Source organism: Bicyclus anynana, chromosome 3, assembly GCF_947172395.1.
Source record: "Bicyclus anynana chromosome 3, ilBicAnyn1.1, whole genome shotgun sequence".
NCBI classification, from domain to species: domain Eukaryota; kingdom Metazoa; phylum Arthropoda; class Insecta; order Lepidoptera; family Nymphalidae; genus Bicyclus; species Bicyclus anynana.
Window position 1 is genome coordinate 16,143,415 of NC_069085.1, and position 10,277 is coordinate 16,153,691.

At 37.2% G+C, this 10,277-nt stretch overlaps 1 non-coding gene across 1 annotated transcript; it reads right to left on the reverse strand.

Moving 5' to 3' along the window:
- Positions 1-222: 222 nt before the first annotated feature.
- On the reverse strand, positions 223-294 carry Trnah-gug (transfer RNA histidin (anticodon GUG)). Its single transcript has one exon. It is a non-coding gene; the product is annotated as a tRNA-His (tRNA).
- Positions 295-10,277: the final 9,983 nt, after the last annotated feature.

Sequence of the window (10,277 nt, forward strand, 5' to 3'; positions counted from 1 at the left end):
ATATTTTAATAGGTTGCTAAAAAAGACCAAAATAGTCAATAGGTCAGCTGGTCTGTGTATACATATATTAGTTAAGGTCATCCAATTGTCATTTTGAGCAATTTAATTTCTCATAAAAATGCAAGAATAATGTGGCTTCAGAATCAAACGTAAATTTTTGGAAATTATTTTCTAGTGAATAAAAAACTTGAAAAAAATCGCTCCGCCGCGACAGCTGTTCGCTGCCGTGACCAGGATTCGAACCTGGGTTACTACGGCCACAACGTAGGGTCCTAACCACTAGACGATCACGGCTGTCGGAGCTGATGTTTGTACCGGCGAAATAACTCTACTTGTTGTTTAAATTACTTTCACTTTACCGTTTGCAGATTTGACACAGTTTTTGCTACAGTTTATTACAACTTTTTATTTGCGTCTTTAAACCGTGATAGCCCTGTGGATATGACCTCTGCATTTGATTCGGAGGGCGTAGGTTCGTATCCGGTCCCGGATATGCACCCCTAACTTTTCAGTTTACGCATTTTAGGAAATTAAATATCATGTGCTACAAACGGTGAAGAAAAAACATCGTGCGAAAATCTGCATACCTGAGAATTACGTGTGTAAAGTCTGTCAATCCGCATTGGGCGTGCGTGGTGGACTATTAGCTTAACCCCACTCATTCTGATCACTTGAACTTTTAAAATAGAGATTTTCAGCTGGAACCACATACGGGTCTCGCCACGAAAACAGTTCTTAATTTAGATTGTAAGCTTGTGTGGGCACAAGCTTACAATCTAAATTAAGACCTACACTGACATAAAAAAAAATTAAATTAAGGTAATTAATTCAGAAGAAACTGAACTTCATTGGACCAAACTTCGCTTTGGGTATGGCACCATGTGATGATAATTACTCACGAACGCATGAAAGTATCAAGTTTTTAAATTAAATCATTATTTTCAGGTCAACAAATCCTTGGAGATTTAAAATGAAATAATATACGAGTAAGTAAAATCATTCAAAAGGCTTATAGAGATGTAAAAATTGTTATCTATATGTACATAACCGGATGCAATTCAAATGCAGTTCGAATTCCGATTCAAATGCGAGTGAACCCGGGCGCCTTGTCATGCAAATACGACGTGCGCCGAGATTGGAAAAGAGTAGGAATAAGGGTATTTTATATCCACTTAACTTGATAATGCATGGGTTTTGGAATGAAGTGCCATTTCAACATATACTTTCCATTTCTTTTTTACCATTTCAATATATACTTTACTTACTATGATATTATAAAGAGATAGAGTGTGTAAGTTTGTATGTTTCTAACAATTTTTTGTAAGGGGTAATCTTCGGAACTACTCATCCGATTTTAAAAATTCTTTCACCAGTAGAATGCTACGTTATCGAGGAGTGCTATAGGAATGGGAGGGAGTGCTATAGGAAGGTTATAGGATAAGGTTCAAGAGCCTAATCCCCTTATTCCAAGGAACCACTAAGTTGCACCAACACGACTGCACGGCTGCACGATTTTTATTGAAAATACCTTAGAAGAAATAAAACTCAGTTCTTCGTAACCCGATCTAGGACTCGAACTCATTTGGTCTAGTGACTAGCTTCGTCATCATAATGAGGGTAGTCACTAGACCAAATGAGGCAGTACGAGCTAAAATAAAAAAAAAACTTACATATGTATCCTGTCACACGCTAGAATTTCTGTTGCTAAATCAATCATTCTTTTGTTATCAATTTGTATTTGACTTGCCTATTCGTCGACAACCATGCTTGGCGACTAAACTAGGAGGTTTCTTTAAGCTCTTTAGTTTCTCACGATGATGACCACTAGATATTCATCATAAAAACCAAAATTTCATTAAAAAAATCCAGCTCCGCCGCGACAGCTGTTCGCTGCCGTGACCAGGATTCGAACCTGGGTTACTACGGCCACAACGTAGGGTCCTAACCACTAGACGATCACGTCTGTCGGAGCTGATGTTTGTACCGGCGAAATAATTCTACTTGTTGTTTAAATTACTTTCATTTTGTTACAAAAGCGTTAAGAAACGGTGATCTAGTTTTTTAGTTACTTTTTTTAGTTACTTCATCTTTGTACACAAACATTCGTTGTATTCATTTATTATATTACTTTCGAGAGAGACTTGATAGCCCAGTAGATATGATCTCTGCCATCGATTCGGAATTCGTAGGTTTAAATCCGGTCCATGGCATGCAACTTCAAATTTTCAACTGTGCATTTTATAAAATTAAATATCACGTGTCTCAAACGGTGAAGGAAAAATATCGTGAGTAAACCTGCATACCAGAGAATTTTCATAATTTTTTGCGTGTGTGAAGTCTGCCAATCCGCATTGGGCCAGCGTGGTGGACTATTAGCCTAATCCTCACGATGTTTTTTCCTTCACCGTTTGAGACACGTGATATTTATGTTCTTAAAAGCACACAACTGAAAAGTTGGAGGTGCACGCCTCGGACCGGATTCGAACCCACACCCTCCGGAATCGAAGGCCGAGGTCATATCCACTGGGCTATCACGGCTCTTACGTACGTAAATGATTCTTCTATAAAGGTTTATTACCTTTAATTCCAATGCCACTTCTACTATTTTATTTCATTTCCTCCAGTTTCTCACTTGATCCTCATATGACTTGAAAATATTCAATTTGTACGATGTAACACAGATAATTTTACATCATCAGCCATTAGACCTATCCTTGTCTAGACCACGTATAATTACGACAAATGTGAGTAAACCCTCCGCCTCGCCCTATTATCCCTCACTACGTTCACTTAACACAGGTATCGAGTAATATGATTGTATCTTTGAATATTATGTTCGAGACTGGCAAGGACACGCAGTGCCGGATTAAGGTTACTTGATGCCCTAACCAATCTTCCTCTGTGTGGCAATCCTTAGGGCTCCCACACACGGGCAACCGGCCACAACCACAAAACGCCGCTAGCGGCATATTTCCTGTAGTTTTCATACATTTTGTATTGACTCGCCACACACGGTTGACGACGGTGGCCGCCACAAACTACAATCGTCGTTTCTCGCTTCTTGTGGCCCACACCGGCCACTAAACGCCGCAAAACGCCACACGCACATTCCGCACCCCTTTCTGTTAAAATTGTATGTATGCAATAACTACGGACTCGTCTTCTACGACAACGTTTTCTTATCAAAAGCAGCGCAGCTAACCCTTCTTCGTTCGAGTCTATTATGATACTGCATGTATGGGCTTAAAAAACCATTAGCCACCGACCGCAAGTGTCGACCACCGGAGCACAAGTGACCTACTTTTGTGGTCCCTTCTTGCTTCTTGTGGCGGCGTCTGTGGTTGTCGCATGTGGCCCGTGTGCGGCGACACTTAGTGAACTACAAAGAATTAATTTAAAAAAATGTCAATATGTGCTCATTTTGTTTTCTTGGTTGTCTCTGGTATTTATATTATAAATGTAATTTTCTTTTTAATTGAGTAATTCCCTTTCTTCCAATGATGAAACCATGAGACACACCATTGAAACACTAGAGACGCAGCGGCGATAGCTTCCACGTCCATCTTGATCCAACTACAAATACAAATGAACATTGTACGTAGCCATAGTGTAGAAGCATTGCAACCATTGCTTGACTATCCCATCGACCATTTGATTTGATTGTGTTAGCATAGCACGATCTACATTCGCGATATCTGTGAACCACTTCACGTTCAACGAAGCGTGAGTCGCGCGAAGCGAGAGTCGCGAGAAGCGTGAATCGCGCGAAGTGTCTATCGGCTGTTGATAATGATGATGAAATTAAAAAATTCAAAATTTAATTATTTCAATTAGGCTTAGTTTACAAGCACTTTTGAAAGGTCAAGATTACGTCATAATTTAATTTTATCTAAATTCAAGTGGTAATAATAGTCAAAAACTTAAAATTAAAGTTACGAAGGTTTCAAACGCGCCTTTGTCTAAGAAGAGCCCACAACAAACTCAGCCAAGGTTTATTTTTTTTTTGTTTACCACCATTTTACAAATTTATTTAAAACTAAGCACACAGTCGTAACACCAAGTACAATACAGTTTAACACCAAGCTTTTTTATCATTATTTATATGTTGAGAGTTTTCTCTTTCACGACCCAAAAGTCGGTTTTAATAAACATTCCGTCCTGCGGCTCGCAGGAAAAAGAACATTTATTCCCCTTCAGTTATTTTTCCTTCTTCCTCTATTCCTTCCCCTTCCTCTCCTTCTTTGCTGAGTTTGCGTTGTGTTTTGTGTTTGACTATTTGTTGTGGTTAATGTTTGATTCGTTAAATTTAATGTAATAGTGCTTTTTTGTGATTCATGTGTGTTTTGGTCTGTAACTTGTGTGTTGTGTACAAATACTGTGTCTCCTAAAACTTTGCTTATTATGGTCGAGGTGTGAATTGCTGCTCGTTTTTGTAGAATAGTTATATCAATATTGGCGTCTAGTTTATCTATGTATCTTTCCAAGCTTTTAGCCACAACACCTGTTGCACCTATTACTATAGGGATAACAACCGTTTTAGTGTCCCATAATCTACTTACTTTTGTTTTTAACAAATGATATTTACTGAGTTTTTCTATTTCTTTTGCCCCTATGTTGTAATCAGATGGTACTGTAATATCAATTAGAAAAGTTGTATTGTTAGTTTTGTCAATATAAATTAAATCAGGCCTATTGTGCGTAACGGTGTTATCAGTTTGAACGGGCATTTCCCATAGGATTTTCGCGGATTCTATTTCTTTAACTTGTGGTTGAATTAAGGTTTCTTTCCACCAGAGGTCAGAAACCTCAATTTTGTGTTTTTTAGCTAAACACCAGTAAACGTACTGAACAAGGTTATTATGCCGCTTAACATAATAGGTCCCTGCCAGTTTTTCACATCCGGAAATTATGTGTTGGGTGGTTTCATCTTTATTTGAACACAATCGGCACTTGCCGTCTACTGGTTGTTTGAGTATATCTCGCTGATGCTGTCTGGTCAATATTGCTTGATCTTGTATGGCAAATATTGATGATTCTACTTTAGGGGATATTTGTTGTTTTTTACACCACCTAAACGAGAGTTGACGATCAATATTTGCCTGGTCCAAAACTTTTTTAGGGAATTGCCCATGCAATTGCTTACTGCGCCACTGTTCATTTTGTTTTTTTGTTACTGCAGTTTTAATTTCTTTTTTAGTGTATGTGTCATTATGTGTTACCCGTAATTCTGATTCTATTTCTGCTGCTTCTTTTATTATTGAATATTTATCCCTATTTTTATCGTGTTTTACTATTGCTTCTATTAGGTAATCGCTTTTATTGTTAAGATATTATTTAAAATTGACTATTTGTGATTTATACATGTACTCTATATTAATAAGACCTCTCCCACCTTCGTCAACAGGTAAGTAGAGCCTTTCAACTTCAGCTTTTTGCTGGTGAGCTTTATTCATTGCTAGCAGTTTCCTAGTTTTAACATCTAATTTTTTTAGGTCGCTGATTTTATATTTAATGATACCAAATGAATACAGCAAGACTGGTATCGCATAAGTATTAATACCTTTTATAAAAAATCTAGAATTTAAATGAGTGTTTGTAAGCTTTTTGACTCTTTTGAAATATTCTTTGGATATCTTATCTCTAATTTCACTGTGATTTATTTTTCCAGATTCATGTATTCCTAAGTACTTATATTGTTCTCCTATAGCAAGTTGTTGAACAGTATCCCCACTCAATAATATATGTCCCTCTCCTGTTGTGTTATTTCTGTGTCCTGATGAAAGATGTATTGTATTACATTTGTCTAACCCAAATCGCATTCCTATATCATTTGTGAAAATTTCGACACTATCTAATAGTACTTTTAAATTACTCTTATTGTTCGCATATACTTTTAAATCATCCATATATAATAGGTGATTTATCCAGAAACTATCTTTAGGTTTGTACCCTTTCAATTCATACTTATTTAGTATGAATGAGAGAGGATTGATGGCTAAACAAAACAATAGTGGTGAAAGAGAATCTCCTTGGAATATTCCACGTCTAATATAAATCGGTTCAGTAGTAATTGATTCCTGTGAGCCACGCGCTGTCATAATAACCCTCCAAATTGGCATAGTTAACATTAAAAATTTCTTAATCATAGGGGGACATTGGTAGATATCTAGAATTTTAAGGAGCCATTCGTGAGATACACTATCAAAAGCTTTCTGATAGTCTATCCACGCCATGCTTAGATTTTTTTTGGATTCATGTGCATCTTCTAGTATGCATTTATTAACCATCAGGTGATCCTTACAGCCCCTAGCTCCACGTCGGCAACCTCTTTGTTCCACTGCCATTATGTTATTTTCTTGACAATGGGTGTACATTATATTAGCTAAAACGGATGTTAGTAATTTATACATAGTTGGCAAGCACGCTATTGGCCTCCAATTTTTAGGATCATCTGTGTTTTCGTTTTTGGGTATAAGTATAACCTGACCTGTGGTAAACCATTCCTCTAATTCTTCTGCGCCTGAAACTATACTAGTGAATAATGAAGCCAAATATTTGTGAGTACTAGTAAAATATTTTAAATAGTAATTTTGTATTTTGTCAATGCCAGGTGATTTCCAGTTCAGCAGTTTTTTAATAGCTATTCTAATTTGTTCCTCTGTAATATAATTTACTTCACTTGTTTTTACATCATTTGATGAAATTTCGATTTCTTTAATCCATTTGGCTTCATTATTATAATTTACAGGATTTGATAAAATAGACTTCCAATATTCTTCAATTGTTTGTTTATCGGGCACCTTAATATCTGTATTTAAATTATTATTATCTAAACTATTGTACAACCGGTGTTCATTTACTTTAAATAGTTTATTTTGTTCTATTCTTGTATTTATATCTACATATCTTTTAATTCTACCTGCGAGAGCTTTAATTTTTTGTTTTATTATTTCTGCAGTGTTACTGTGATCATTTTCATTCCGAATTTGATATTTAGCATATAGTTTTTCTTTAGTTTTTATCATTTTTCGTGTGCTGACCCCCCGTTCTATTTCTATTAATTGTCCTAATTCTCGTCTAAGTTTTTCTACATTGTTTTGAATTCTTTTTTTCCAAGGTGGATCATTTTTAGGTTTTATATTAGTTTTAGGTGTGTAAGGTGTTTGTTTATTGTTTAATATTAGCGTTTTAGCAGCAGCGTATATTATATTATTTACTTCTCGCAGTGTACTGTTTGTAATTAATACGTTGGGTAGGTAAGTATTTAAGCTATTTAAGTTTTTTATGAATTGTTTATTTATTTTAGCCTTAGGCAAAAGTAGACGTCTATCAATCGGTGTTTCTTTTACTTCAGATAGTACTTGAAGAAACTGTAAAATGAGCGGGTCCTGATCTTCATTTACCTGTATGTTGCGTGTCATTTGGTTAACTTCTTCTACTTGTTCGGGTGTATGTTGTATGCGTTGACTGTTTTGTATATTTATTTGTGTACTGCATGTTTGTGTTTCAACGTGGTCCTGGTTCGCAATCGGTTCAGTGTTTTCACTAGGTACCAGGCCCTCCGCTTGCCTCTGTACCCGGTCCAGTAATTCTTGTGCTATGACATTTTGTTTTAAAATTCTACGAGCTTGGTTTGATAAAGTGTTTCCGTTAAATTTGTGTATTTTTGGATTATTGGAATTCCTTTCTATAAAAAGTTGCTGTAGCCTACCTATGTAACCAGGACCTTCTGATCTTGCCTTGAAGTAGCAAAACATTAGTTCTAACATTTCTTCTGTTGACCACTTTCTTCTTTTATCGTCACTTATCTTATCTGTGGTCGATGCGGTTGAGCCGACAGAACCTGTGGGCGAAGCCCTGTTCTGCAAAGCATCACCCGCCCCCTCCCCACCCCGTTGGTCGGCTGTACTATCTTCGGGTTCCCCGACTCCCACCCGCCTGCTCAGTAAGGAGTCACTGACGGATTGCATGCTGGAACGTCCAGCGTCAGCTCCAGACGTGCCCCGGCGATCGCCCCCGGGAAGCGGCCCTATACGTTTTCTTTTATTTTTCTCCATCATGATGGGTCACCTACCTTGTTAGCCGTGTAAGTTTAAATAATACACGTTCGTGGGGGTCCACGTGGCCAGATGTTCGGCGCGGACGTAAGGTAGGATTTTGGGGGCTTATCATTATTATTATTATTATTATTATTATTATTATTATTATTATTATTATTATTATTATTATTATTATTATTATTATTATTATTATTATTATTAATAAGACTTTCCTAAAAGCTTGCGTTCAATAAACACTTTGAACTTTTGATGAATAATAACACACCGATATCTTTTGACTGATATCGGATCTTCACCATTTATAGCTAAGAACCATCTCGACCAAGTCAGGTTTCAAACACAAACACTCAAAATTGGTCCATTCGCTTAATCTACGATGCCACAGATAAGCACATAAATAAATAAACATCAAACATAGTACACTTGTTTACGTTGAGGGTTAAAAATCAGAGGACGCGGTGCCTGTATCCGTGGCCAAGAAGTAAAGTGTCCATAAAATAGTTTATGACATCAAATAAATGGATCGTCTCACAAACAGATTTATATTGACGATTGTCTATTTATTTAAGGTCGATTCCGATAAAATATTGAAAGCAGTAAAAATAGTGGGAAACGAATTTGGAATATACTTCCTTGTGTTATTTCTGACCTATTTTACTTTGTTTTCGTTGCTTTACTATAATACTTCGTTTGAATTTACCTTGTTTCGCTGTTACCTTTTATTAATAACTAAATATCTCAATATTCCTTATTTGCCTACTAAAAATCGGCCAAGTGCGAGTGGAGTCACGCAGTGTAGGGTTAAATGCACAATTTCGACGGCCTCCATGGCGCAGTGGTATCGTCGTCATCAACCCATATTCGTCTCACTGCTGAGTTCAAGTCTCCTCTCAGAATGAGAGGGTTAAGGCCAATAGTCCACCACGCAGTGAACAATTTTAAAAGTATATTATTAAGAGTTTAGCCCAGAGAGGGCGTGATAGCCCAGTAGATATGACCTCTGCCTCCGATTCCGGAGGGTATGGGTTCGAATCTGGTCCAACTTTTCAGTTGTGTGCATTCTAAGAAATTAAATATCACGTGTCTCAAACGGTGAAGGAAATCGTGAGGAAACCTGCACCTGAAAAAATTTCTTAATTAGTTGCGTGTGTGTAGTCTGCCAATTCGCATTGGGCCAGCGTGGTGGACTATTGGCCTAACCCCTCTCATTCTGAGAGGAGACTCGAACTCAGCAGTGAGCCGTATATCGGTTGATAACGACGACGACGATTAAGAGTTTCAAAATTTATAAACGCCTACACTGAAGCTCTACCTCGACAATTTAAAGTGAATATCTCTTTGTGCAGTGACTTGATGTACCCGGTCGGATCGGCCACAATACGATGGCTTAAGGGATAATGGCTTAAATGTTTTGTTTGCCCCCATAACCTTATATCCACTGCAATTCCCTAAGTGCTTTTGAAATGTAACTTTCGTTGAACGCTGCACGATAAAAGGGTTTGTGTAAATACTTTTTGAATTTCGAGAGGAAAATGGAATAGTATTTTTCTCTTTGAAATTACTTCCAGCAGTATTATCATACCTAAATGATATACTGTTAGCCTGAGAGGTTGTCCACGTTAAAACCCCTTGACCCTTCTAACATCAAGGAATAAACTTTTATAGAAAGTTCTTCTTCTCATAACTCTTCAACAAAATAGTATTCCAAGCTTACTAACATTACCCTAAGATTACCAATTACCATCCCTCAATGGAGCAGCTAGAGTTAAGACTCACCAGTCCAAGCCCCAAACCAAGTGATGGAGTCTCCTCTATATCATACATAGTCACTCTTTCGCATAAGTTGATGCGTGTTAATTAAGGTTCGATTGATTGCAATAACAATTCACATCTCTTTGTGTGGCCTCGGCAAGTTTTCGCCGCACTTCGTCAGGTGTTTACCCCTTCACCACCTCTCCTCATCACCTCACCAAGTCACCATCAGCTAAAATGTAGACTGAAACATACTGATTGGCGGAAGATATATTCATGGCTATAGCCCTTCTCTGAATGAGCTCTATCTTTTATTGCGTATCAACTGAAAAATATATGGAAGCTATCTTCGATAATCAGTGATTTTTAAATCACAGACAGACACTCCAATAATTTGTATATGTATCTATTCTTGTGACTGTTGTGGCTGTTGTTTATAGTTACCAGGAGTTTGTCTCACCTTCC